We start from the raw sequence: 27,385 nt of genomic DNA on the forward strand, positions 1-27,385 counted from the left end.
CTGAGTCCTTGCCCCTTTGTACCTGACTAGTCGCTGGCTAAGTGCCTAATGAGGCTCAGAGGAAACAAAACCAGTACTGAGGGCTTTTTATTGTCTTTCTTTTCTTTATAGAGCAGGGAATTACCATGTGGTTCGCATCCAAGTTCAAAATCTGATCTTATCACCCGAAGTTGATGACAGACACAACTGTGCTTTCACAAAAACAGAAAGACTAGTGATACCATGAGTTGGACAACAAAGATGGGTAGAAAACTGAAGAAGCTTTGGAAATTTGAGGTACTCCATTTACACATATGCCTTCCCAAGCTATCTATACACAAGGCAGTCGTGTTAGGCGTTTCCCACCCACCCACTGATTGTAGTGGTGGAAGCAGCAATGTAGAGGGGAGTCCAGGTATCTGCTAACATTTTACCATTAGTCATTTCTAATCTTGTCTAGGGCAAGCCTCATGAGGAATATAGAAACTCTGGCTCTCTGTGGGCAGTAACAGCTGGAGCTGCTGCTGGAATTGACAGAAAGACAGGCTTAGAGAATAGGAAGTCTTAGAGATTAATGCATGCTGATCCTGATCTCATTGCAGTAGGAAAGCACTTAAGACCAGGGATGAACAAATTGGGCTACTTTTTGCATTGAGTGGGAATTCTTTCTTTTGCTCTGAAATGCACAGGATGTTGCTCAGGAAATGGTGTCCCAGTACAATACATGTGGGAGCATGGGCTGGGTTGGACTGTAAGCAGAAATGTGTTTTACTATCCTCATCGCCCATAGAATTGCCTGAGGACCAAAGCGCTCCTGTCACCTATACCCAGGCAGCTCCTCTGAGCATCCCAGACTCACCAGAGACAGATAGAGGGCTGCTGTCCAGGGACCTCAGTGAATCCTGACATGCTGGAAACTGCTTGAGTGAAGTGATTAAACTGGTAAAGGCAGAGTTTAGGATGTGTAAAGGGAATGAGCCAGGGACGTGGGGTGAAGCACAGAGATGCAGGAACTGCCTTTTCTTTGCTGCCACCCGAGTCTGCCCTTCTAAATAGCCCTGGCCAGGGAGGATACTTGAATGAGGCATCAAACTGCTTCACTGGTCTCCTCTCTCTGATGCAGGAGAGGTGTACAGAAAATGCAGGCCCCTGGGTATGGCATCCCAGCTCTCACTGCACATTGGCTCTCCTTCCCCAGCACTCCTTGTGGTAAATGCTTCCCTTTCTCAGGGTCTTCCTGAGTTCTAAGTTGCTTGCTGCTCTATCTGGTTACAGCAGTATCCTTCTCCTTTGGGAAGCCTTGTCTAGTTTATCATTAAAAAGTCACTCAATCTGTCACCAGATGATAGTGAATATCTGGGTGAGGATAGCACTGAACCCTACCGGTGCTAACTTTATGTTTTTCTCCTTTTGCGTTCATTGGGGAGCTGGTATGAAGACTCTCAGATCCTACCTGTGTATCTAATGGACTGGCAGGGTTATAAGCATATTAAACAAAATAGGACCTCACATACCTGTGGACATGTAATTTTGTCCTTTTCTCATATACCCTCCTTCCTGTGTGTCTCTGTGGACTCATGTTCTAAAACTAACCAAAACAGATCCACCCTCTGAACACACCAAACCTGTAAGATAAGTCTTTGAAATTCCTGTTTATAAAACCCTGGTGAAATTCAGGCCCAAATATGTGCGCAAAATCCCAGTGCTTTCAGTGCACAATCCTGTTGTCTTCATTCCAGCTGTATCTGTCTCTTTCAAAGTGACACGACCTTTTTCTAACTGTAAAATTAGCTCATTATAAGTTGCAGTTTTCAAAACTGGCTGTAGATCTTGAAGCTGAAACTGAGTCAAATACTGAAGAGTTTGGCTTTTTAAAACTGTAAGTGTTTGAAAGGGAGAGAGAAGAGAGGATTGTGCTTGAGAAATATTTTCATGTAGTGCAAAAAAACAGCTGGCAGACACGGGCAACTCTGTTGTGTGACTTTATAGAAGCTTTTACCAGAAACTTTCATAAAAGGAAAACCCAAGAGGACATGGGGAAGGGGGGGGTACAAATGGTGTTTGTCTTTTCTGCTGGTGATAGCTAATACACATCAGCTCCCCTGAGGTACCAATACAGTGAAGACAAGACACATTAGTTTTGTCATGGAGTAAATTCACTGAGAGGTTTAGGGCTGAACCATCAAATTTATCTCTTGACAAAATGAAAGTGCTTTTATTTTCCGTGTTTACTTCGACTTCGTTAACAGGCGTTAGCTACCCTGAGGCAAAAAAGCAGCTTTAGCAGTAAAGTCAAGCCAGAGGGTCCCGCTAAATTCACTGGAGAATGGAATGTGACATACTGTTTACTTTCTCTTCCAAATGCATTATTTATATGAATGTTGTAGCAATTATGTGATTATACAGAAGTTAATGCACAACAATAAACCAAAGGATCATCAAAGAAATGCTAATGGCAGGGAATGTTTTTTGTTTAAATTGTGGATTCACATTTCTTATTCCCTTTTCCTTGAGGGCTACAAGAAGAGAAGATTTGCAAACCTAATAGAAGATTCTGCAAATGTCAAATCTTTGAGTACAGGAAAGGAAATGAAATCCATGTTCCCATCTCTCTGTCTCTCTCCTGCCTCCCTTGAAATATGAACAGCTTCAGAAAATTGACTTTTTTTTTTCACCTTTTTGTTTTGGCCAAATGGTTATGTGAAGCATAACAAGAATGACTACATGGCTCTGGGGCAAGGGCCAAAGTTCCAGGGACCAGGTGGGTTTCTCCTTAATCCTGCCAGGGAGGGTGAAGGGCTTGAGGAGATAGATAGATAGATAGATCTATCGATCGATCGATCAATTGATCCTGCAGGTCAACACCTGGTTGCACAGATGGTGTTGGCAACAGGGATTTGGCTTTTACAGCCATGGGCCTCTGCAATTCAAGGACTGCTAGGAAGAGATGAGATCCACTTGATCAAGCAGGGCAAAACATCTTTGCCGACAGGCTAGCCAACCTGGAGAGGAGAGATTCAAACCTGGAACAACAGAAAAGGAAGACGACAACTCACAAAGAAGCGGCGAAGTGGCAGACCAGGATGGCAAGCAAAGGGCACAGGGTGGAATGGACAAGAGACCTCAAAGCCAACAAACAAGACAGAGGTGAGCCCATCCCTAACATACGCACACAGATAAGGAAGAGGAGTCCGGGAGAGATGGTTGATTTGCAAGGGCCATCTCCTCTAAACTCATGAACATTCAATCCCAATGTGCAGAAAATCAAACAAAGGCAGAAGGAGGCCTGTATGGATGAACAAGGCACTCCTGACAGAACTCAAGCAGAAAAAGGAAGCACACAAAAAATGGAAATAGAGTCAGGTGACCTGGAAGGGATATGGAGACATAGTCCAAGTGTGCAGGGATGGTGTTAGGAAAGGCCATCTGCGGGACCTCAACAGGCTGGAGAAATGGGCTGATGGGAACCTGGGTCAGGGCAATCCCACACATGGATACAGACTAGGCGATGAGTGAATTGAGAGCAGTCCTGCGGAGAAGGACTTGGGGGTATTGGTGAATGAAAAACTGAACATGATCCGGCAGCATGTGCTTGCAGCCCGGAAAGCCAGTTTATGACCTTTGGAAAAAGGGGGAGGCAACTCAGAAGGACTACAAGAATGTCATGAGGTTATGCAGGGAGAAAATTGAAGGGCCAAAGCCCATCCAGAACTTAATCTGTCTACTGCAGTAAAAGACAATAAAAAATGTTTCTACAAATACATTAGCAACAAAAGGAGGGCTAAGGAGAATCTCCATCCTTTATTGGATGCGGGGGGGAAACATTGTGACAAAGGATGAGGAGAAGGCTGAGGTACTTTTAATGCCGCCTTTGCCTCAGTTTTTAATAGTAAGACCAGTTGTTCTCAGGGTACCCAGCCCCCTGAGCTGGAAGACAGGGATGGGCAGCAGAACGAAGCCCCAATAATCCAAGAGGAAATGGTTAGTGACCTGCCACACCACTTAGACACACGCGAGTCTATGGGGCCAGACGGGATCCACCCAAGGGTACTGAGGGAGCTGACGGAAGTGCTCACCAAGCCACCTTCAATCATTTTTCAGCAGTCCTGACTAACCAGTGAGGTCCCAGTGGACTGGAAGTTAGCAAATGTGACACCCATCTACAAGAAGGGCCGGAAGGAGGATCTGGGGATCTACAGGCCTGTTGGTCTGACCTCGGTGCCAGGGAAGGACATGGAGCAGATCATCTTGAGTTCCATCACATGGCACATACAGGACAACCAGGTGATAAGGCCCAGTCAGCATGGGTTTATGAAAGGCAGGTCCTGCTTGACCAACCTGATCTCCTTCTATGACAAGGTGACCTGTCTAGTGGATCAGGGAAAGGCTGTGGATGTTGTCTACCTGGACTTACAGTAAAGCTTTTGATGCCATTTCCCACAGCATTCTCTTGGAGAAACTGGCTGCTCATGGCTTAGAGGGGCATATCCTTTGCTGGGTAAAAAACTGGTCAATGTAGGGGTGGTTAAAGGAAGAGTAGAATTTGATGTAGCACAAATTTACTAGATGCTTTTAGCTATGCTCCACAGTCCAGTGGTACAAAACCTTTCTGTGTGTGGCTCAATAGAACATAATATTAAGAAGTTTTAATTCACTCTAAACTAGGACTTGAGACAGTGCAAGCTGGCATTGTCAGAACTGCATTCTTAATTCATGAAGGTTTATTTGATCTGCTGAAAATTAGGAAAGCTATGCAATGTTCTCACAATAAAAAATCTTTTTTAACTTCAGCGCTGAATACGTGTTTTATTAAGGGAAAGTATGAATTATTAATTGAAAAGTTCTAAAACTTTAAAATTTAATTCAAAAGGCTTGCCAGTCTGAAAAAAAACCCCAAAGAATTACATGATTGTTGTGCAAGAAAATCTTCTCAACAAGAAGCAACGTTTGTGAAGTGCTAAAGGAAGCAATGGCACAATGGTAAATCACTGCCCAAATAGAAAAAGTCCAATCACGTATCTGTAGCTCTTAAAAGCAGGTGCAAATACCTTCACTTTTACTTGCTTAAGTTGGCCAATGACCCTATGGCCTACTCAGTTGTCAAATGAGATTTGTAAATCTCTTTGAAATTTTAGACAACGTTTATTTAAAATAAAAATTTCAGGTTGGGCAGACATGACCTGATACTTCTCCTTTAATCATTTTATTGGCATATTATTTACAGTTATGCTATACAAACTTCTGAGTTCAGAAACCTGTCAAAGTGAATTGGGTTCACCTTGGTCCAAATTAGATAGGATGTCTTTCTTTTCTTCCCTCCTAGGTCCCCCTCAAATATTGTATTTGCTGCTCTTTTCCCATTGAACAGTAATACATTAAAGATTTACAGTTCTCAGTCTGACCAGTAGTTCCATGTTTGGAGCACTAAGAAGGAATTCTTTGCTTCAAGAGAGTTAAAATAAAATGATGAGCAGGGGAAAGGCCTGTGTCAGGAAGGGTTCTTGTACTCCCAGGGCTTTGCAAGAGCTTTCATGGAGAATGTGTTACGAGGAAGCCTCTGCCTGGTCTCAGTTATGCTTTAGCAAGTGCAGCCTCGACCTGCTCAGTTTCCTCAAGACTCATGGGAGGCAGCACTAGTACAAAGCTTTCCCTGCAATGTTTTCCAGTCCCTCTGCCTGCAAAGGTAGTGGTGCAGGACTTGGGCCCTCAGGAGTTGTACTGTCTGCTTCAGCATCAAGGTTCAAGGTGAACAGAGCACGTCTGTCCCCCCGGCTGTGCCAACTCAAATGCAAGTTGAATTGCCCCCTTGCTTCTGAGCCTTGATAATGCAGGCAAAGGTGTGAAATCTGAAGCCACGGATTTTCAGATTAGTAGGCACAAATGTTACAGCATGAACAAACTGATGGAGAAAACTGCTTCTACCGGTAGAAATACTCTCCGTTAAAATACCATCAGTTGGGTAGCTTGTGGCCAAGCCTTTGTTGCATGTATCCCTTAGAATGGGATAAAAAGCTGTGCAGACCTTTATTAACGTAAGCCCTGTGTGGTGGTCCTTTAGGTGAAGTACTAGGCTATGCAGCATCCAGGAAACCCAGCTTTGCATCCTAAACCTTGTGGGTGCCTTCTTGATAATGTGTTGCATTGTGGTGCTGAGCACAGGCGTGGTGGGAGATAAAGGAAGAGCGTTTTGAAAGTCAGTGGGAGTCTCACTGCCTTGAAATCAATGATGAGGGCTTCAGTCTGGAAATGTGCTGCCACTCAGTGGGAGGTGGGAATGATGGTGATGGCTTTGAGAGTGTGGTTCTGTTCCAGCCCCTTTGCCCTGTGCAGTGCAGTTGTCTCTACCAGACCAGGGATCCCTGGGATACCTCCACCCTTGCGCTGCCTTGATCTGCTCTTTCCTTCCATGCCATGCAAGGTAGCTATGGGACAGTAGACACAGACTATGGGCTGTAAAGCAGGTTCTGTGGTTTCTCTGGACTTTTCAAATTAAGTGAGACAGTCCAGGTTCGTTGGGGAAATCCAATTTAGAACAGGGTTTTTCAGTGGTGACTCAGAGCTAAGTTATTTCTAAACAGTGAAAAACATTATGCCTTGCAACTCATAGAAGATAAGTAACTAAAATGTTATGCATACTGGAATGTGTTGTCTCTGGCACTGAAAAGATCACAAATTTTGCATCTGAAATAGAATCAATGAATGTTCGAGGCAGAAATTCTGCTCCTATTTTGAACTGTACAACCCCAGAGAGGTTGCTCTTAGCTGTAAGCCATAATTTTTTGATTAAGAGTTTGCTTTGTTTCTGTTTTATATCCAACTACTGTTAACTCTTTGGGGCCCATTCTGCTCTCTGTTGAAGTTAATTAGGATTTTCACATTGAGTTCAGGGGAAGCAGGACTTGACCTTTATTGAATGTCAATTGAAAATGGAAGCCAAGCTTGTGTTCTGGATACTATTATTCTATTTGCTGTTGGAGACTATGCCTGAGTTATATGAATACTAAAAACTTGGCAGGAATATACCCTAATAGCTTACTTTTTGACTCTGAGAGGAGTTCAGTGAATATTATTACAATTCTAGCACTAGCCTTTTTGCCTCTGGCTTCAAATTGGTGTCTTATTCTCTGTGAGCATCAGTATGAGACCTGGAGACCTTAGACAGCTGGGTAAAATAGTCTCAATTCTGTAAACTAGTACTAGACTTCCTGTGACTTGGAAATGTGCCAGAGAGGAGGCAATGCTGCTACCTGGTGAGCAGCGGAAGCATGATAGACTGTGCATATAGCTAATGCTCAGCCTGGTAGAAAGAGCTCTTCTAAAGATATGCATCCACATTTTGGCTTTACTCTCCTCTTCATCAGTAAAGATAGTAGCTTAAACGTCCCCTTTGCTGGAGAACTAGCCTTATGGACAATCTGAATTCAGGAGCTGTTGCTTTATTGAACAAACACAGGTAAGGAGGGTTAAAGAGATCCAAGAAAATTCTGAAAACTATGAAATTAAATTAATTTTACTATTTTGGTAACACAAGAAATATGTAGATGTAGGAAAAATAACAAACATGTCTACATGAATTTCTTTTTCTTGGATTTCTCACTGAGCTTGAACATCTTTTTTACTGGAGTACAAAGGAATCCCTGTTTTCACTTCCTCTCCTCCAGATCCTTCTTCAGGTGAATCCAGGTTATTTCTTCCTCACTAAATTACAATGTCTATAATGTGAGATGTCTCAGAATGTGGCACAGTGATGCAGAAAGGCCAGTGGGAACAAATAGAAATGTATTGAGGAGTATTGCTTTATACTCTTCCTCCCCACCATTACCTCCCATTTCCTCCTTGCCTCCCGAGTGCTGGTTGTCCAGTTGTGTCAGCACTCATCAATTGTGCCCAGCCTTGGCTCAAACCCAAACCAGCCTGAAGGGACTTGAACCCATTTCAGACACTCTCTGGGAAAACGCTCAAAAACTTTACCTGGCTAGACCTCTCTTATGGATACCTGATTTAGACTAAATAGACAAAACAGTATTTGACTCTAGAGAATGGCAGTTGAGGTTTCTGGATGACAGGGGAAGGAAACGTGGCATCCAAAGCCTCCTTCAGGGCAAGGTTAGCTCCTTCGCTGTATATGAAGGGCACAATTTGAGAAGCAGAAACTGGGATGCTCAGAAATGCATGCCCAGAAAATGTATACTTATGCATGCAGAGCACTTTACTCTTGGATACCTATGTGGTGCTGAGTGAGGGCTTTGAGAGTCTAAATTTTGGACTTTGCCACCTGAAGTAGTACTTAGACAGCAGCTAGGTATTTATCTTACTCTATGGAGAGAGTCCATAAGGAACTAAACTTGGAGTTGCGGCGTTTGGGGTTGAGGTTATAGGAAGTGCTGTATTCTAAATTTGAACTGAAATAAACTTTCTAACTTTGCCACCAAACATAAAGCCCCGAATCTATGTTAGGCTTGAAACACTTCATATGTAATGTGAAGCCACAGATTTATTTTTTCTTTTGGAATGTTTGAGGCAAATTATCTGAGTCTTTTGGATTTAAAATGCAGAGAAAAACAGGCACGTTTCTGACTTCTAAAAATACACTTTAAGAGAGGAAAGTCGGTAGGTTCAGGACAAACTCAGTGACCCTGTACAAAGGACAAGGAGATCCTGATAGCCAGTCTAGCCAGTAGCGCTATACTGGATAATCTGAAGACAGTGTGTACAAGGTGCCTTAAACCAAAACCTCTTCTTTTAGGGCCTGCTTTGCAGTCAACAAACCTTCCTGACCAGGAGTAGCTCCACTTTGCAGGGAATATGTTTGTTTTCAGTTTATGGGCACATTGCTATTTTTCCTTTGGCAGGTCTCCCACTCTTGCCTCACCACATTGCTTCATACCTGTCAGCTTCTCTTTGTACCTGGGTGCCCTCTCTGCTCCTTGGTCATCCTGACCAGATGTCATCTCTTTTTAAATGGTGGCAGGCAGCCAAGGAATGCTCCTTTGCAAAACCAGAAAAAATAGTGAATTCACAGCCGATACAATAACCCTACATGGACGTCTTCGGAGAGCCTGGAGCGGGTTGCCCTCTTCCAAAACTGGCATGTTCAGTCCTGTCTGGAGGAGAGTCACCAAAATCCTAGTGCACACCTCAGGGCAGTCAGTGGATAGGGCGCTGCTGGCTGTGAGTCAAGGAAGAAGAACGTGGTGGGGAAGTACCTGAGATCCGGGGACCAGCATGCAAACTCCAGGCAGCCTACAAACAGGAGCAGTAATAAATATGCCCTGCACTGCCATCCAACTGCAGAGGGAGATGTGCGCTGAAATGATTGCTTATTTTGGAAAGAGAGCTGAGAGCTTTTCTTTTTCTGCTTGGCCAATCTTTAAAATGTTAATTTCCCTGTGATATCAAAACCCATAATCATCGGTCACCTGGATAATCTTGATAATTTTCTTTCCGGAGTTATTTCCCGTTCTTTCTCTCTCTTGCCCTGTTATGTTCCCCTTCAAGAAATGGGCACCAGAGAAGCCAGAAAGTTCAGTGCGTTTCATGTCAGGCATGTTTATTGTAGCAGAACAATTACCACAGAATCCTATTAGTTTTATAGTGTGTTTTTAATGCTGATTTGAAGGTACCAGACAAAAGTGTAATGCAAAGATAGCACTCCAATTTGACATGGGTCATGAAGGGCAAAATTGCTCACTAGGGACTACCCTTTGAGCCCCAGCTCACACCACCCAGCTCAGTGGCAATATTGCTCCTCCTCTCACCTGCTCATTGCCTTTTGGAGTCCAAACCATCTTCGTGTGCCAAAGATCTGCACTGGGCTGACACTGTGAGAGCAGGAGGACAGCTGGGAAGTGCAGTGAGGACCATTGCTTGCTGGCTGAATGCTGCCACCTAACAACAAAGTGCTCTGCTCCCATGTCAAGCATTAAAAAAGGTGGGAAGTGTTTTCAAAGCCTCCTCCTGTCCTGAAGCAAACTCAGAAGAAAAGGGGAACTGCCAGCTCAAAAGAAAGGAAAAAAATTAGCATTTTATCAATGGCTGGGTTAATTTTCTCTGACTCCATCTATTTTCAAAGCAGTTGGTCTAAACTATCCCTATATAGCCCCTGGAGAAAGACTGGCACATCCACAGAGCTCAGGATCTTGTCCCTGTTAGAGACTTCTCTTGGGATGGGAAACTACACTAAGCAAAACCACTCCGAATCAAGGTCTGCTCACTTTCCTCCTCTGGCTCCTCAGTTTGCCATGTAATCAAAACCTCCAGGAAGCTGCTGCCAAAGTCTACCCGCTTGTACAGCCACAAACATGCAGGCATCGCTGTGCTTATATTAATCATTACCTTTATCACAGTCATGGCATTTGTACTGAGCAGATCAGAGCATGCCAGGAAGGCTGAGTCCCACACACACTTTCCTTGGTGACAAAGCCCATTTTAGAGTGGTTCTAGCTGTCCTTTCCCACTGACTGCCACTGAAATAGATCCACTGTGTATTGAAATAACATGATTTTTGTCTATTAAAATACACAGTTTTAATCTTCTCTTTCATTTTACAATATTAGGGCCCACCTTCTATCTCATAACTAGGCTCCCAAGGTTGAAAGGGCAGGCCTTGGATTCACGTGATACTTGAGTAAAAGACACAACGAGCTTTAGCAAAGAAGGGTTGAACAGTGAGAACCTCTCTTCTGTAATCTGGGTGGCAAAACACTGGGTCTGGGTGGCAAAACACTGGGTCAGAGTGGCAAAATCTCAACACTGGGCAGTTTTATAAGGAGACTTGATCCACATCAGTCATGGAAGCTCTGTTTTTACTTGATCCGGGCACTGCACAAGTGGTCAGATTACACAGTCTCTTGCAATCCCTTCCAGTTCTTCTTTTTTCCAAATACCATCTGTAAATTAATGCAGTGCTATCCAGCCTGAAAAATAGGAAGCCTGGCTATGGTTGCTGTGCAACTGAGGTAGTGAGGTCCTTAGGTAGTGACTGATAAGCAGCTGGATTTCAGATTAAGTCAGATGTCTGTAGTCCATCAAAGGGCCAACACGCATCTATGCAAGGTACTTGTGGTGTTCTACCAAGAGGCCATGCAGATCAGGAAATGTCCGTGTACATTATTTAGGCATGAACACCATAAACTGAACACGTAACAGTGCATGCAAGTGGAGCTCTCAGATGTCTTGTGTATAGATGAAATAACCCACCAGCTGAAAAGACACATAACAGAGGACAATAACAAAACCCAAATGCACACACCTGCAAAAGGAACTGACTGCATATGTATATGAAGGGATGTATTTTGGGGTCTTTTTTCTGGTTTTTGCTCAGTTAAGAACCTCATCCTCTTTTTAGGTGTTTGATCACACTTAGCTCCCCATCTACCTGGGAGCTATGTGTGTAGGTAGGGAGCTGTAACTGTGTGATGAATCCAGTGCTGGGCTCTACGTCTGGGAAAGGTTTAAGCCCTATTAAGGCTCAATTCCTTAATCCGTAAAGAAAGGAAGATTAGAAACAGAGTCTGGAGCAGCTGTGGTTCTGGGTGAGCAGCTGTCCTCAGGAGTGCAGTTGCATGGTGGGCTTCCCAAGGCTCTGAAGGTGGTGAGGAGACAGGGCAGCCAGAGAGAGGACGGCCAAAGGTGGCAGGCTCTGCTCTTCTGGACTTAGCCAAAGTCTGTGAATATTTTGACTCCTTGTTCAGTTGGGCCAAAGTTATTCATTTAATGGCTATCCACAAATGTTTGCACAAAAGGCTGGGTTGCCTGCTTGCACAAACTTTTTGGAATAGTTAATCTTCAGTCAGTAAATCATGGTTTGGGAGCAGAAATGAAATAGCCACTAGCAAATAAGCAGTGAGCAGAGCTCTCCCCCGCTGTGCCAGAAGATGAGCTGAAAACTGCATGTTCTCCTGTGGCCATGGTGGATATGGGCAGATCATCTCCTACCTCCTGGCCTGTGACACAGCTCCTCCTGGTCATGTTCAGGCACGGTAACATTCTCCTATATGGGTGGATAACTGTTGCAACTATAATTATAGATAGTAAACACATTAGAAAAGATAAAGTCTCCTGCTGAGTGACTCATGAACAGGAAAAAGGACACAGCTTGTCAAAGGCATCCACAGCAAATGGCTAACTCTGTTCTTTCCTCTGCTTCAGCAAGGCTGTGATTTGCAGCTCCTGAGCTGCACTTGGGCTCAGCAGCGATTCAGCTGCAGAAGCTCAGCTCAAGGGATAATGTCAGAAAATTGTAACCTGAGAAAAGATCCCTTGAACAACGCTGTCAGGCACTGTGGTGCTGGTCTTTGTTCATCCCTCCTCACTGATTTGTTTACACTGGAATGGAAAGGTAAAATAATATTCAGTTTTGTAAACAGATAATCAGTAAAATACCATTTGTTAATATTAATAAATAGCTTGCTTAAGAAAAACCCCCAAGTCCCTGTGGTAGGTATTAGCCTTCGGTTTCCAGTTACTCAACCTCTTTACAAGTCTTAGAGATCTCATAAACTTTGAATGTTGTAGTAAAAATATTTATAGGGTAAGTCAAAGAAAAACATAAAATTGCATTCAAGTTTTGACAGGAGTAAAACTACTTATCCTGCTTATTTTTTATTATAGAAAACTGGATGCTGTGACCTCACTAAAAAATGATAGCTATTTAAGCAGAAAGGTTGGAAAGGATTTTGTGCATGTTAGTATTTCCTTTCTGAAGTATTAATATTTACCTTGGGAAACTCTTAAGTGCTTAATTGGAAAAGACAGACAAGAGGTGCTTGTGGTGTCACAGGCTATTTATGGAGTCACAACAAATCTCTGCATGATAATTCCAGGTGATACTTCAGTCAGAAGCTACGTTGACCTACATTTTCACTGGTCTAAGATTTGGGCTTGGCAAAGGCTAGATCCACCATGAACACCTGAGTTCCACCTCAAGTGCTTCAACTCAACAGTCAGATCCCAGAAAATCCACTTCAACTTTGTCCAGGTCTGTAGATGCCTAAAGCCCCTATGGCATCTCCATTTCCAGTGGCACCCCACCCTGATCCAGACATCACCAGGCTGCAGGGAACTACAGATAAGACTCTGGCTACCTGACCGCTGCCTTATCTTGCTTGTGAAGCGTGAGCCAGCTGGCAGGCTCAGAGCATGCCTGGTGCCTCAGACTTTGCATGGCAAACAGCACAGGGCACGATTTCCAGGACTGGGCTGCCTGCCTGCCGCTCTCTACTGTATCCACCTGTACTGGGAAAGGGAGACCTGTTTTTAAATTCTCACCTGGTTTCATGTCCTCTCAGATCCCAGGGAAGTGCTTGAGACAATCTGAGATGTGTTTTCTCTTTGGTAGACTTGGTTCTGTGTTATAGTAATAGTTAGATATTCTGGGAGGCTGCAAGTGAGAAAGAGACACTGATTAACCTCTAGGTTGTAAAGATACTTACACAAGGCATGGAAAAGCTGTGGTCAAGTCAGACCCAGGCTGAGAGAAATAAAGGATGCTAGGTTCCTGCTTTCTTGTAGTCAGGCTCTTTAGGAGAGCTGACAGTGAACATCCTAAATCATTAATCTGGCTTAAAAACTCAGGCCTAAATCCCATAAGAGAGATGTAAAGTTTGGTCTGGACTGGGAAGAGAAGCAGGAAAACGGTCTGCAAAAACATCGTGTTAATGTTGAGGATTTCTATTCTGCAAGAGACTGTCCAGTTGAAAAGCTGCTTGATGGGGACAGGGACAGCCTAATCACAACTCCTGAAAAGCAAGTGTCAAGTAGCACATATAGTACAAGTCTAAGCACTAAATTATCAAGTGATCTGAGCTGCCATTTAGGCACTAAAACAAGTGGCTAGGTTTTTTTTAAGATCTGAAGTGAAAAATTTGATCATCACATACCAGAGCACTTGTGCTGGTGGCACCTCTGATCATCCAGCTTTCACCTGGCTTCCTCCATGGGAGAGCAGCTGAGCGGCTGCTGAAAAAATCTTTTCACAAACATTTTCAACAAGAAATTCCTTTTTATCACTTTCCTGATGAAGATTGATTCTTCTCCCTCAGCAGCAGGGTTTCAGTGATGGCTCATGGTGGGCAGGATGGGCACCTCTTCCACAGGCTGAGAGCTGAGGGCCAGGCACCTGCTGCAATGGGAATCTCCCAGGATATCCTCTCCTGTAAAAACAGTTGCATTCCTGATTCATCCTAGGTTTTGGATTAAAAATTATGTAATAAAGAGTGAAGTTTTCTTTGGGGCAAACACTAAAACCCCCCTTCCTCTTTAGCCTTGGCAATGCATCCCTGTGTTGCTCTGCAAACCAGGCTGCAAGTGCAGCCTCCCTGCAGGGAGCCTGGCCGAGGGGTTTGCTCAGTCTTGCTGGGAGGGAGGGGGTGAGGTGGCAGCTCATACTGCTGTACTTAACACCCGCAGCTCTGACAGTGTTAACACACACCTGGAGCTTTTTATTGCTATTATAAAATGGGAGTTTAGCTAACTTACTGTCCCACCATATTTAGACGCAAAATATCCAAAGGTTTCAAGACTACAAGCCAAAAACTTAAAAAAGAGGTGCTATAATAATAAGTCCCTGTCTCTGTTTTAAGACCTCTTTTTCATTAGGTGGCGACCAATAGATGACTGTCCTTTCTCTTCCTTTGTCTTTTGTAGACGAGGCATTATGATTTCTCTTAGGGATGGTTTTTATGGGTAACAATAGGAAAATAATTTCATAAGAATGCTCACTTCTTGCAGCATCAGCTACAAGTTACAACATAAAACCACCAAACCCTTGAAGATTATGTGAGAGCTACAGTTTGATGAGCCATTAAATCAGGTAACCATTATTCTGGATATTTCAGTTAAAAAAATGTTTTAATGCTGCCTTTTTACTGCACTGCTTACTTTGCATGATCCTGTTTTTAATCAGCTCCCTTGGTAAGAACCATGGATAAATACCACCTTCACATGTGCGCACAAGTTCTGAACTTTGAACGAATGCAGTATGTTAATACATATTAATCTGTTTACTTACTTAGCCTGTGTCTGGTCACAGCCAATAAATCCACAAATCCAGGCGCTGCTGATTGTACGGCGGGCATGTAAGCACACAGTACACAAAGAAAAACCTGGAAATTTGTCAGCTCATGGAAAGCTGGACCTTACTTTGTAAAATGGGACAGTGCATATGCTGAAGCTGTGCCTTCAGAGGTGTGCTCCTGTTTACCATGTGCTGGTAGCTTGTTTAGTTTTACACACGTTGCAGAGCAGGATGCTGCTCTCACCTCAAGGATGTGATCCTGAATTCACTGACTTGCTGGATGTTACCTACAAGCACAGCCTCAATGAGTACACCCAAGTCTCGTGCAAGACATCACACCAGGTGTTATGGGGGATTTATGTGATTTTTTTTTTCTGCCCTTGATAGAACCTGAAAGGGGCTGGGTAAGACTCATGTACTTTGCATGTACGCAGAATTGGTTTCTTTGTGGGATGGACACATAGATGTTAATTAGGTGCAGAGATATTGTGCAACCTTACCAGGGAGGCATGCAGTACTGCCTTGCTTTGGGTGTGTTAGTGCTGAGCTTGATGTTGTAATGACTGTGCCTCATTTGAGGGCTTAGGGGTAACTGGCCTCCAGGGATATTGCACTTTGAGTTTGAACTGTACACTAAAATCATCTGACTTCTTGTTTGGAAAGAGAAAAAAATCCTTGCTGTATTTTATGTCACCTTCTGAATGGGACAAAATGCTGAGAGGGAGAATCCAGGTACAGGTTCCTCTTGGCACAATCTCCCCATCTCTCCTCTGTGGTTGTCTTTGATATTAAGGCTCCCTGGCACGCAGATCTGGGACACAGCTGTCTGGAGTAAAGCTGTACCTTAATTTGACTGAAAAAGTGCTACTAGTTGGTGGCCTGGAGGACGTGGGTCTCCCCCCCTCCCCGAGCTCTGCTTTCTATAAGCGCCTCTGGAGCTTGCTCCGTGTAGTGTACTGGGGGTCCAGTAACACTTTAGTGAAGACAGATGTTAATGCTGAGTGAGCAGAAGCTAACAGACTTGCAGAGCAACCTTGGCAGCTCGCCCCATTTTTCAGATTTCAGTGTACCTACAAAAACTTAAAAAAAAAAAACAGAAGAAAGCCCTCTCTACATTTTGGCCTAGAGCAAACTCTGGTGTAAGTAGTTCATCAAGACACACTCTCTTTAGCTTCTTAAACACACAGCTAGATCAAAATAAAGTATGAAGAGCATAAAGTAACTCACAGACACCGTTTATTAACACTGAGGCCTGCTGCAGGAAGAAAGTGACCTAGTAAATATCCTCTCTGAGTAGTAAAATAGCTGCTGTAAGGAGTTATAAGAACTTTTGTGAGCTGTAATTCCCTAAGGAAAAAAAAAAAAAGAGAGAGCTTTTTACAATCTTTCATCTCTGCTTGAAAGCAGAAATAAAAAGCCTGCCCCTAAACTACTAGGTGCTTGTGAGCAGCCTGCTAATAATGACATCTTCTGTCTGGTCTTAAAGGAAAAGGAGAGATATGGAAAGAAAACAAACCCACAAACAGCGCTGGTCAGCTTTATGAGTGCTACAACTTCAAAGACTGGAAGAAACGCTCCCCAGACTGGCTGTTTTGAGGATCAAGAGTTCAGGAGCTTTAAAGAGCCTTTATAAGAGAAAATTCTGCATGAGAAACTAACAGTCCCTGATAATACTGCAAATGGATATCTTGCACTGGCAGTCTTGCATGTAACAATCCTACTCTGGCTCTGAGGAAAAGCCAACAATATGAGCCTACTTATTTTTTGCTTGTATATGCTGTATTTTAAGCAAGCATATTTTACACAAGGCTGCAGTGTGGTGATGTGTGTGAATACCATCCCCTTTTTACTGAAGACTAAACTGAGATGGAGGGGAAGTGCAGCCAAAATTTTCATAAGCAATTTTAGGTTTGGGATCCTTCCATCTGGGTTGCTGAGCGTCAGATACACAGACATGTCTATCAGGGTGCTCCAAATCAGCATGATGGAAGGTTTGGAGGGTACTGCCCTGTCCTGAGTGGATGCTTTATGTAGAAAGGAGGAAAGAATTGCAGGATGTTATGGGGAAACAGATTTTGTAATCCAAGTGGTCTCCTCATTAAAATATCCATTCTCTGTTTTGCAAACAGGCAGGACTGTGGCAATTTAGTCCTTTTGGTTTGCTTTTTTATTCTTGCAAAGCGTAATGCATTAGTTTTACATGGCACATGCAGTACTTTTGGCAGTGTAAGAATAATGCAGATGTGTAAGTTCCTTAGACACTCTGATATCTTTATCAACACCAAGCAGGAAAACCAAGGCAGAAAATTTATGCTGAGCTATGCCCAATTAAATGTATTCTTGCTTATCATTAATCTGTACGCATTTTTTTTTCCCTGTGGCAACGGCTAATCTGAGTTTAGCTGCACAGTGTCTAAGAAAGTTTACAGCAAATGTTCTAGCAATCAGAAACGTGATCATCCTCACAGGATTTAGGACAGTAAAGGGAATGCATATCAAAAGAAAAGCTAGAACGTTCTCTCCATTTGCTGGACAAACAACAGTGAAATACGTTGAAAAGAAATGCAGCAGATATTGTGTGCTAGATACCAGCACTCCTCTTGCAAATAATGAGTTAACCAGTAAGTTGACCGAAATAAATGTGCATTTTTTTTTCTTCTGCGGACAACTGAGTCTCTAACAAGAACCACGTCTGTAATAAAAGTTATGATGTCTCTAGCAGGAACTGGTAGTGCAAATCAAACATACCATTAGCTTGTCAGGCTCAGCCAAGTGAAATAACAAGCAGCTGGGTAGTGCTGTACACTGAAATGGAAAACTGTTGCCCCTTAACAGAAGATTTCCTCAGAGAAAATTAAGCATGAGGGGCAGTGACAGACCTGGTTATTCATGAGCACGGTGTCACGGGGAGGTCAGTGGAAGGACCTTACTTAAACCATCATTCTGGTTCAGGAAATGCTGCCTGACTCCTGAAGTTAGCGGAGTAAACTCTCCCCAACGCCTCGGTGAGTAAATCAGGGTAGTGGGGAAGCGCCTGGCACCAGGGAAAATGGAGAAGGAACGTGCAACACGTGATTTCCCATCTGACCGGCCACGCTTGGCCATGAGACACAAGTGTTTTTAGCCCTGAGGAGATGGACGGAGGGGACGATGAAGTGTGCCTGGGTAACAGGGGAAAGGGGATCTCTTCCTGTTTCTAAGGGTACTGAAGAATAAACCCGGAAAGTGAAACATTTCCCTATGCAGATGGGGAATTGGATGCAGACTGCGCTGGGCTAGATGAGTTTTTGTACTTTGGGCTTTCAGCTAAACCCAAGCTGTTTATGTTGTCGCATGCTCTTTTACAAGCTTTTGGCTGATGGAGCCTGGGTGGCAGAGTGGAAAATTGTTTGGGAGGTTTGCGTAGCCATGTGTGTGTTCTGCGGCCCCAAAGCCAGACATTGTTTATTGAGTCCTGCGAGGGATCCTGGTAATCACAGCTGATTTGCAAAAGCATATCTGTTGCCCATGTGTATCAATTAGATGATTGCAGTATTTGTGTACAAATCACAGACTTGATATTGATCCTGCAGCTCGCAGCCAGCTGAGAGCATTTTTACGCTTGTCCAGAGGGAGGTACTGCTATAAAGCCACAGTACTCCATTTCCAAAAATTTCTGCTGCCCCTGCAAAGGTGTAGCCAGCTTTCAAATGCAGGTCTGTGTCTAGCAGCTCCCTCCTGTTGAATTCCAGCCCCTGAAATGTCCACAGACATCTCCTCATCACAGCCACCCACCCGGCCCGCCAAGATCCCCGGCTCCTCGCGTGGGTCACGAAAGCCCTCTATCCATTTTCAGGCCAGTGGTCCATACAGGAGAAGGTTGGGCTGCTCTTCCCAGAAGTCAGCTCTTGAAAGAGGGAATTTTAAAGGAGATAAATGTGTTTTTTATGGCTCTGAGTGCTGTTGGTTCCCATCCTTTTCTTGATGCTGGAATATGCCCAAGTCTTAATAGAAAATAAAGGAAACAGCATTATGACCAAAAAACTTTCTTTTCACAGAGCAATTCTAAACCACTTCCATGTGCCCGTGGTACGTGTAGGCACTGCTTCCACCAGCGACGTGTCTAACCCAAACCCAAGGGAGTGTAACAGCTTCTCTCCTGATGAGGAACTGCCAGGCCATTTCTGGGTCGGCAAAGGTCCCCCAGTTCCTGCCAGGCACTCGAGCGCTCAGTCTCCTGGAGGGCAATACAGGCCTCGAAGGCTCAGCCCTGACTGACACTGCCTAGGGCAGTTTTTGAGCTCTAAATTTTCAGAATGAAATCTGGGGTGTAAATGCATAGCAAGCTTTTGCCCCAGCTCTAATGACTAGAATTGGTTAGAAAAATGCTACAAGTATATTGCAAAAGAAAATCTCCAAATGCTTTTCTTTGCAACTCTTTCATTTTTTTTTTTTATTTAAAAATACAGTTGTGTTAATTTTGTCATTCAGTAAGAAGAAAGGAAAACTCCCTCTTCCCTTCATCCTTCCCTGCCTCAGGAAAAAGGGAAAAAAGGGAGGGAAAAAGAAAAGAGGGTTGCTGGGATGATAATGAGTTGAAATGTTTTTTCTTGAAAAGTTAAAACATTTTGGAAAGAAATTTTCCACATTTCTTCTTGCTTTTGAAAGATCCTTTTTAAGAAAAATGCTTTAAACTCCAAGTATTGGCTAACTTTATAAACAAAATTCTTTCCCTGTTTTATTAAGGGAAGTAAACAAGGCACAAGTGATGGCTGAAGCAACAATTTCCAAGATGACTGACACACGGTAACTTTTATCTTTTCAACTATAAACTTTGATTGGTTTTCGTCCCCCCCGCCTCACTTCCTCCTTCCCTCTTTCTAAAAATTATTGCCTTTCAGTTTGTTTTAATGGTGTTTATGTAATGTCATAAATATTCTTGTTTAGAACTGTAATTATTCCTTAGGATTAATTCTGTTCATTCTGAGAGGTTGTGCAAGTTTTTCACTGGAGGGTATGTCTTTTATGTTTGTGTGTTTCTCCATGTAAAATGCAATGCGTCCATTACTAAAGCCGTGCCTGGGAAGGCAGGGTTAATGCTTTTCCTTTTTCCCATGGCAATGTTTGGAAGCGTTTCTGTGGAGTGTTTAGTATCATTCCTCTTTGGGTTGGGATTAAGGTAATTGACAGGGCGTAGGGCCAGGGGTCCTTCAGCTGTCCAGCCTCGACTGCATGGGGTGGAAGCATGCCATGGCCAAAGTCACTTCCTTTCTCTTTCTTTTACATCCCATTAGTCTGCCTGTGTTTTTGATTTCAGAGGAATTCCTATAAATACATTGACTGTAGCTGCTAATTGTGGGTAAAACATCAACTATGTGGAGGCGGTGGGAGTCTTCCCAAAATAAGGACTACAGGACTCAGCCCTCTGTATTCTCTGAAATGTATTTGCAGTACGTGGAGATAATGATCAGCATTTTTGTGACAACTGTCCTGCGTTACGTTAGGGCAAACAGTTGAAATCAGACCTTAAATAACAGACTGAGTCCCATCCAACACTGCAGAAGTGACTGACAGTGCATAAAGGCCAGGTGCGTGTACATGGTGTCCAGCACGTTTACCTTTGGTGTTGTGCCTCACATAATGAGTTAAAAGAAGATGGATAGCAGGACTTTCATGCCCCAGAGCAAAGGAAAAAGCTTGGAGGAACAGAGTAAAAGTTATGCTTTAAAGAATCCATAGAATATATACTCAAAATACATAGCCTGTCTGCTTCAGTATATTTCAGGCATATTTTTACATGGCATCATTTTTTCCTAATGTCTTAGCAGCTTGAAAAGCCTAATCTTCGGGCTGTCATCCTCTTAGACGGTTTCGTGAACAATCATGTTAATGCCCAGATGTATCGACTGTGATTATTCAGCATAAAATGAAAGAAGTTATGTACTATTTGGAGAACTTGTAGAGTTGAATTTTTGTTCAATTCATTTCAGAAGCCCTCTAGGCAGCTTCTAGTGCTGGCTGGGGAAGGGTTTGTAGCCAGGGATCAGCATGCTGTTGTTTAACACCCGAAGGAGGAATAGGCTGAAAGCACAGGACCTTACTCTCGGCACTGCAGGAGTCCCGCAGGGGCCCCTTGGTCCCCAGAGAAAACCCGCTCGATGCCATGGGGGTCCTGCGGTCACGGAGGGGGTCAGCCGGGCCGGTGGGGAGAGGACAACCTGGCGCCTGCAGAAAGGAGAGAGCGTTGGACACACCTCTCGCTAAGACAGACCATGGTTTTGCCATGCTTATTCAGTTATATCTGTATCTAAAAAAGAAAAGAAGAATGAATAAGTGACTAGAAATGCAGTTTAAGTAAAACAGTTTATAAAACCAGGCAGGAAACCATTGGGAGACCTCAGTGGAAAATCCCAGAAGAGGCGGGTGTCCCCACACGTTCCCTTTCCAGGCCCCGTCACAGAGCCGGGGATCTCATTAGGTCATGTTTACTGAAGGTGCTTGTTTTCTGTCTTCTGATTCAGCCAACGACAGGACACGGGGAGGACAAAGCCTGTCCTAAGTGACCACCGATGGAGCCAGCCCTATTCATGGATTAGAGCTGCCATGGAAACTCCGTTTGCAGAGCTCACCACAGCAAACACAGAATGAATGGCCAGGTCAGCACCCGAGATTAAAGGGGAGGGAAGGAGGGAGTTGAGCAACTGTTTGCTGAACTCATTTCAGGAGCTTTCCTGGAATAGTCTAATATTCCAAAAATTGGAATGAAGAGTTTTTAGTTAAAACCAGAGTGAGGATTCCCCTTGTTTGAGAAAAGGACTGTGTCCTTTGGATGCATTCAATGAAGGACAGCAGCAGAGATGAGCTAAGTATTGATTTAACTTCAGAATAACCTTAAAAGACCTAAAAGAGGTTTAATGATCAGCCGTATGCTGAAGATGAGTCCCAGAGGGCTTATCATTTAACGTAATGATTTACACAGTGTGTTATCAGGCACTAGATTAGGAGCTCTACTTGTGATTCTGATTTCGATCATTGTGAGACAAAACTCATATCCAGGTTTTGACCGTATGGATCTATCGGCTAGCTAAGCCTACATGTATTAAAAGCATGATTGACTGTTTCACCACCTGGAAAATAAAACTGCTCTTACAACCTCAAACAATGAAGTTTGCAGCAAAGTATATTTTAACAAGCATCTCTGCTTTTCTTTTTTTTCATATCTGAAATATTGTATTTTTTTCCCTCCAAGCCCCATGGCTGGGGGATAGCTTGTGATTTGGGAGACCTAGATTTACATCCTACTCTCTTACAGTCTTCCTTATGACCTAGAACAAGTTCCTCTGTCACAGGAGTTCAGAGAAACGTAGGTGTGCTCTCTGCAGCCTGGCAGTATCTACCCCAAGGGCTACCTGTATGTTGTGAAATGCTCAGCTGGAAGCTGGGCACCTGGGAGCCAGCTCTGCTCTGAAACCCAGTGCAGATGCATGGAAAATACCTTAAAAGCCAGGAGTGCGATTCATCACCTCAAACTTTAGATCTGGAGGGAGCAGAGATGGTTAATGTGGTTTTATTAATTTCTTGCTTAAACCATTGCTCTTAGATGCAGCTGTCAATGGCACACTCAGTCAGGTTAGAAGAAAAAGCTAGTACATGAAAGCCTGGGAGATAGATGCAGTTGTCTGATAGGTGTATATTCCTAGACGGATACTTATGTCCTGGATGTTATTACTTGACTGTGTTTTTCAGCCAATTGGGCACCCATTTTGGAGAACTTTTTTAAAAACTTACATCCTTAGCAAGGAAAATGTCAGAAAACACATTATTAAACTCAAAATTGAACCCATGGATCCTCTTCCAGACAGTAAAACATTTTCTCTCTTGGTGGAAGAGACTGTGGTTTGACATTCTTTGTTCTTCACAAATTCAAGTTAACCAGTTCTTTTTATCAGAGTTATTCCTATTTGCTATGAGGGAGTTGCTTAATACTGTGTTCAAGTATCTTGCCAAGGTTAAACCGGTTGGTCGTTCCCCAGATTTTCCATTTCTGCATAAGATAGCATGTCAACCTTTCTCTAGTGCTCTGGGGCCTCATAAACCCTCATGAGTTTCTAATGGCTCAGCAGTTGTTCTGGTTAAGCTGAAAACTGAATTTCCTCATTCCTTCCTTGTGTTGGTCTTATGCAGAGAAGTTTGAGGGTTTAAAACTCTGCTGAATGAAAAAACTGAAGTGGGGGAGAAGTGCTGGAAATCAAGCAAAGGCAATGGCAAAAACTTCAGTTTTTATTGGAAGGGAGACCTGGATCTGTGCACATAAAGCTGAAGAGGGACAGTTTGTGGGTTACATAAAACTAGGCACTAGCAGTAAATACATGAAAACATCCAACTCTGATACAATGCCCTCTAAATTATCTGCTTTTAGCAGCACACTGCAGAAATATCAACTGAAAGAAGGGAAACTGCAAAAGTTTGATCTCCTAATGTTAATGTTGGAGCAACTGGAGCCATCTGTGCAAATGTAGATTTGTAGGTTCTGCATGGGCATGCTCATTTCTGCAGAGCTGCCATGGGATCTCACTTCACACGTGCACATGCAAACCTCAGTCACCCTTGTTGTGCTGATTCCCCTGGGAGAAGTGACCTGAATATTTGTTTTCTTTTTTCAGATCCAAAGGGATCTGAACAAAATTTCTCTCTCAGCCTGTGGCTCTATATGTAAAAGTCCACATGTGTGTGCATCTGGCTCACTCTGGCTGCCTTTTCTGCATATAGAAATGTTAATAATTTCTTGCTAAATACACTGAAGAGGTTCCTTAGATCCTCATTTGCATACGTTTTGTATTATCTGTGTTTTTGCTTTACACGGTTTATTCTTCCCTCCCACAACTTGCCACTATCCCCTCCATTAACCCGCCTAACTGAAAGCTGACATTTTCTGATTTATTGTTCCAAGTCCTCTCAAAGTCACCAGTCAGAAGACTAGCTGTGCCCCTTTTTGGTTAAAGGAAGAACATTTAATACCAAATTTTGTCTGTCTTGTGCTTAAAAACATTTTTTACTCTGCCCTCAGTAAGAGATGAAAAGATGACCCTGCAGAGCAAAAGTCTCCATTAAATCAGCCGTAGGAGAGGAGGCAGGCTGGGTTTTTCATTTGAGTTTATTTTGTTTTGTGCTTAAATATATTTTGTTAACCCATGTTTGAAAAAAAAGGGGGGGGGAGAAGTTGCTAAAAGAAGGGCAATTGCATCCTCCCACTGGAGTTCAGCCTACAAGCTACCCTTTCTTGGGAGCTGGTTTGATTTCCCTTGGATTTTGCTTCTGAAGGCAGGGTGTTTTATCTGCTTTTTAGCCTCTGACCCAGAGGTGTGACCTTTCCACTTTTATCTCTTTCGGAGTAAGCCTGGGCCCTGTCAAAGTTCCCTGAGAGACTAATGGTAAGTGCAGAGGAAGAAGGGTCATTTCTGACAGCGAAGAGGACAGAGGGCTGCGGTGGGTGACGGTGAGGTGCCTCCAGGCTGCTCTCCAGGACAGGTACCCGCGGTCGTGCAGCCCGAGCAGCCATCTCTGCCGGCGCCCCTGACACCGAGCAGCAGTGATGGCCTGAGTGCAGGCAACCGAGGGCTAATCCCCGCTAATCCCATCTTTGCCTCCCACCCTAGCACTGCAGCAGCAATAAATAAAGGCATAATCAGTTTCAGGAGGGATGCTTGCTTATCTCCTTTTGTTTAAAGCAGACAGATTTAGTCCTGGTATAAAACAGCTCATGGAAATAATATTCAGCTGTTACTATTAGCCTTTATGTTTTTAAACTCTCCGTTCTTTCTATAGAGAAGTCTTTTCTGTGTCCTTGAATGCAAGATGGGTTGAGCTTTAAAAATGTACGTTCAGTTCTTGTATTTTACATATCCAGAAACCTGGGTTCTGGGATGCCTTACAGCAGCAACTCCAGCAACAGCGTCTCTCAAACTGCCCAAAGAGGACAGGGGAAACCAGCACAAGAAAAATGTATCTGTGAAGCAGAGCTGCCTGGGAGGTCTCCTAGCAGGATCCTTCCTGATGCTGGAGCAGGAAGAGAAGCTGCATAAGTGATGTGATTGAGTTTCCCCTTCGTGGTGCTGGTATCTGTTTCAGAGCCTCGGCAGTGACTGCTGTGATGGGTCCTGCTCGTCCTGCTCGAGCATTGAGGGAAGGCAACCATGGAGGAGCAGCAGAGGCTCACCCCGCCTCAGGCTACTTCGTGATGCACTGGTAAGTGTGGAACAAGCACTCCTTCAGGCTGCTTTATTTCCTGACCTCAGCGGAGAAGAGGGAAAGGAAAAGGCGAATAACAGCTACAGGCTGTGGGATTCCCTCCTTCTGTTTTGGAAAAGAAAGTGCAGAAGAGAGTCGGAGAGCCAGGGAAAATGAGTGAGGTGTTTTATGTGCTTTTGATTCAAAGCCTGCAGCAGTCTGCCTGCGTGGTTCCACTTGGTTCCAGTGGGTGTGAGTTTGGACCAGAGCTTGTTTTGAAAAAAGGGGTGCAAGAGGTGTGCAGAAAATTCCTTTACAAGAGAAGGTCCTGCATCACAGGGAAACTTCTCCACCACACGTTGTGAGGAATGAAGTCCGGCTGGAGATCCGCAATGCAGGGAAGTGTGGGGATGTGACATATTCTGTTAGGGAAAGGGAGAGGTTTCAAATATTTGGCTTTTATTAAAAAAATTCCCACATAAATTTTCTGTGGAAAGGAAGGATTTCTCACAGAAATTCCCCACAAAGAATAGAGCTGCTCTCCATTAAAAGCTTTCCAGTTTTAAACAGAAACTTTTCCATCCATCTTATCCTAGAGGTCAGGGCTCTGACCCTCAGGTAGCCTCCAGAGGGGGATGTGGATCAGGAGTGCAATCCTTATAGACATGGCTGGATATAGCTATGAAATGGGGCACAGCATGTGTTCAATATCCTGCAAGAAACACGAGATTAGGGAGTCCTCCCCTCTCCAGCTCTCTTCTGCCCCAAAGCCACTTTGTGCATCTGCAGTAGCTCTAATGGACCAGAGCCCACCAGGGTAAAACCAGTCACCTGTTTATAACACAGCCCAACAAAACCAAGATGCTTTGCTATAAACAATGCTTTTGCTTTTTTCTACAACACAAATGCTCCTAAGCACAAAGATGGGTTGTACACTCTAATGCACATGGCTCGTTTCTTCATTGTATTTCGAGTGTGTGCGCTTTGGTGGAGTCTACTCATCTGCAACATCTCTGTTCTCCCACCAGACCAGCCTGCTGCATGCCGGAGGCTGGTGCTCATCCCAGCTTCCAGCATGTGCCACATCAGTGGAACATGAATCACGGCTGGTGTTTCGGCTGGTGTTTGGGCTTTGCAGATGAAATTTCAGATTTCCAGCTCTTCTCTTTGATTGTGACAGTGCTCTTATTTACCTTGCTGTTTTTTACTAAAATAATAAGTGTTAAGGCAGGAAAAAGAAAAGTTCACCCAGAAATGAACCATGAATGTCCATCTCTCAGTTGTACAGAAAACCCATTCTGCATCTATTTCCCAAAGTAACTTTTTTTCAAGAACTTTTTTTTTGCCTGGGAGATTAAAAAAAAAAGAGCTTATTGAAACTCGTGGACAGAGAATTTATTTGGTTCCCATTGATGGTCTCCTTCAGGCTAAAGGCTGAACTCGGCTTTAAAAAACCACTGCATTATTGTAAGGAGTTTGTCTTGTATGAAAAGTAAATAGCCTTTCAATGGTCAGGATTCGTTGTGGTAACTCATCATAAATCAGTGTAAAGAACAATATCAAACAATAAAAATCATATTTTGCCATTGTGGTGGATCTTAAGGTTTTCAAATGTCTGATGTTGGTTTTATCAGCTCCTCCCTGGAAGAAAAAAGCTACTCAACCTCCCATGGAAGCTGCTCTCCAGGACCAGAGCCAGCTGCGCTATACAATGTCTCCTTCTAGTTCTTGTGTCTTCCTTCCTTGGAACTTTCAGCCACCACCAATCACAGTAACTTCTGGCAAAGTCTCTAGTGCCACTTCCTCAGGGTAGGATTCGAAGCTGGGTATCTACTGCTGTTCTGTAGCTGTACATATGTATGTTTATGATGGGCTGACTCCCAAGCCCACAAACCCACAATCCTCCCTCCTTCCCCACCAAGTAATTTATTAAAAGTAACCAACTCCTGAAAACAAAAGTGTCCCATGTATCAGACAAAAATAGAGGAGGGTCCAGTTTGCATCTGAAGAAACCTGGGTACAACTCTCAGCTCTGCCACATAACTTCTCTGCAAAGTAATTATGCTTCTTTGCACCCCACACATAAAATGGATATATAAAAATGGTCAGTCACAAAAGTGGTCTCATGTCTTGCCTCAAAACTTGTCACGTCACTAAACTGTCATGATTTTTTTACCCTCTGAA

General features: G+C 43.6%; 1 long non-coding RNA gene across 22 annotated transcripts in view; it reads left to right on the forward strand.

Moving 5' to 3' along the window:
• LOC128149667 (uncharacterized) overlaps window positions 1-27,385 on the forward strand; it is an 87,240-nt gene that overhangs the window by 41,781 nt on the left and 18,074 nt on the right. For 13 of the 22 annotated variants that reach the window (XR_008237790.1, XR_008237731.1, XR_008237737.1 and 10 more), the window contains 5 exons: window positions 12,130-12,319; window positions 14,710-14,791; window positions 21,496-21,630; window positions 24,909-25,219; window positions 26,836-27,010. This is a non-coding gene — a long non-coding RNA (uncharacterized LOC128149667). Of the gene's footprint in view, window positions 1-10,535; window positions 10,647-12,129; window positions 12,320-14,709; window positions 14,792-21,495; window positions 21,631-24,799; window positions 25,220-26,835; window positions 27,011-27,385 lie in introns of all 22 variants that reach the window. The other 9 variants (XR_008237725.1, XR_008237743.1, XR_008237723.1 and 6 more) reach the window with 8 other exon arrangements.

The sequence above is a fragment of the Harpia harpyja genome, chromosome 1, assembly GCF_026419915.1.
Source record: "Harpia harpyja isolate bHarHar1 chromosome 1, bHarHar1 primary haplotype, whole genome shotgun sequence".
Classification (NCBI taxonomy): Eukaryota; Metazoa; Chordata; class Aves; order Accipitriformes; family Accipitridae; genus Harpia; species Harpia harpyja.